This window comes from Limulus polyphemus, unplaced genomic scaffold (genome assembly GCF_000517525.1).
Source record: "Limulus polyphemus unplaced genomic scaffold, Limulus_polyphemus-2.1.2 Scaffold1023, whole genome shotgun sequence".
NCBI lineage: Eukaryota > Metazoa > Arthropoda > Merostomata > Xiphosura > Limulidae > Limulus > Limulus polyphemus.
This window is the reverse complement of record NW_013666633.1, coordinates 222,303-225,143: the sequence shown is the minus strand read 5'-3', so window position 1 is coordinate 225,143 and position 2,841 is coordinate 222,303.

The following is a 2,841-nucleotide window of genomic DNA, read 5'->3' as shown; positions in this document are numbered from 1 at the left end:
ACCGCGATATGCCGCTTAACACGCACCACATTTTCAGCTGTGAGGGCGTTATAACTGATAATAAATACTGCTATTCGGTTAAGAGTTGCCGTATAGGCGGCGTGTGCTACTGACTGGCTGCCCCTTTTCTGGTTAGTAGTCCTAAATGAGGAATGACTGTGGTAGTGGTACGCTTCTCATAAGGTGCCGTGCAGTCTAAAAATACCAATGCTATGAGCTTACAACTTTTTTTTTTTTGAGTTTTATAAAAGGTCGGTAAATGTTATTAGACTGAACTCCACTAGACGAATATTTAACGTATGTTTGAACAAACAAATCATTGAAATTAAAATATTATGTAATCTTCAACGAAAAAGAAATAAAGATCAAATGTATTATTTCACAGAAATTATGTGAACTTAAGAAGCTAAGAATTGAGTTTCGATACCCGTCCATTGTGTAGCTTCACAACAAAGTAGAAATTCGAATATATAATCAGTCTGTCACTGTTTCTTCAAGCGTAAATCCAAACGATCTAAGCAGAATTCCAACAATGCGCAGATGTTGCTTATACACCAACAATGACAGTCTTAAAAAACAACAGTGGTAGTTCATAATGCAACTGGCTGATTAATACCACAGTCTTAAAATGATTGTTTAAATATTTATAAATTTTGATCCCAATGCCTCGTCAAATGCGTTTTTCTGTAACGTATTGATTGGTTTACCACCACATCTTCATCACAGAGAAAGGATTTAAATATAGTTTCGGAGTTGACATTTTATTCTCCAAAAAAAAAAGTACCACACGTTAGTCTTAATATTTGTATTTATTTTCGCAGTATCAATGGGTTACACAAATTGACATATTTTGAATACTTCACGCGAAATGTTGAATAATATTATGTTTTTCTTGCTTTATATCAACAACGGTTTTAGCTCAGAAAATCATAAATCAGATAATTTATCGTAAGGTACATGAATAAAATATAAATTGAGATGGTAATGCACTGTAACTAAGAATTCAAGATACAAATTTGAATGACATAAATCTTTTTAAAGTTAAAAGTTGCAAAACAAAAAAAGAACCCTATTGACAGATTTAAATAACATATTTACGTAAAAATCGTGTTAATTTTTGCTTTTTGTTTTCACGAAACTACATTTTCCACAAGCAGCATAAAAAATTTAAAAGTAAGTCTCGCTAATAAACAGTAGTATAAATTTCACTGGAAACGTTTGAAAGGGAAAAAATACAAAGTATAAACAAACTTTAACAAAAATGTTTGCGGGAGCAAAATACAAAATTTAAACACGTAGTCACTTCAACAACTTCCAAATACATGTATAAATACAATAAACTCAACTGATCTACTCAAAAATAGTGCATATTAGTACAGTATATCTTTCATTTGGTACTTTCAATATTTCATAGAGGTATACACTGTAATTAATGTCTGCAACAAGAAAACATAACACAAAAGCCGTTTTCTATTTAAGGCTTTTTTTTTATTGAAGCTGCACAACGACGACTTTTTGAAAGCGGGCACTTTCACATAGTTACAATACTTACGGCAGTTCAACGAACCTCTGTTCAGTTTAGACATCGTTACTATAACAAAAAATACATTGCTTATTTTCAAGCCTTATTGCAGACATTTGCTGCCCTCTACTGGCAGCTTCTCTTAATTTCTTTTAATATATTTTTTTCTCAACTTCACACTTTGTTTGACAAATTCTAATTTTAATTATGATTTATGTATGTCCATTTTATAATCCCTCCCTCTCACAGTGGGTTAGTGGTTAAGTTTACAGACTAAAATACAGGATTCGAATTCCAGTCGTGGTCATAGTGCAGTTAGCCTATTGTGTAACTTTGCGCTAGAACAAACAATAACTTTTGTATCTTTAACTCAGTTGGTTTCCTTCGTTACAAGCTATCAAAAGACAAAACAATCACCTGTTATCTTTTAATTTAATTTTATGAATATTTATCAAATTCGTTTACTTGTTTAATACAACATCCAAAGTCACAAAACAACCAAACGTAACTTTAAACTTAAATATTTAGAATATATTATTCCAAACGTTGAACACTTATTTGGAAAGATTTAATTTTTCTCTCTCTATTTCAGTTAATACATTTAATGACATTAAACAGGACAGCGAGATAGAAAGTACATTACAAACACTAGATTTAAAAAAAAAAACATTAATACATTTGGCACATCTTTACACAACCATAAAATGGATTCATTTCTTTAAAATATCGACTTTAGATTTTTTGCTTAAATAATCATTTTCATTCAACGCAGAATTTTTCAATTATCTTAAACACTTGAAATTTTATCAGTTTTGACCGCGAATCTCTTTTTTTGTGAGATTCAAGATAAGTTTTCGCCACCTATACTTAAAGGTTTGTTAGTTGTATCAATGTTTATCATTATAGATGTCGTCTTATCATTTATTAAATGTATGAATATATATATATATACTCAAGATAGTTTGTTATTTAGTAATATGACCACTGAAGAAACATACACCCTTCAGTTATACGTTCCTAAGTGATTTTTTATATGAATAACGATTTCCAAAATTCAAACACCACTGGTAGTCTAAAGATTTCGTCTAAAATGATTTATTTACGTATTTATAAAAACAGACTGTTTCAAATCAAAACTTAGTCAAGTTGAATATTTCGTAACTGTGTAATTAATTATATAGATTTATTTAAATACTGAAAAATGTAAATATTTTGGTTCAGATTGAACTCCGTTCTCCCTGAATATAAAAATAAAATCGTTTTCAATTCTTATCTTCATCTCGTTTGATTATTTTGTATAGTCTTAAAAAAAAAAACTT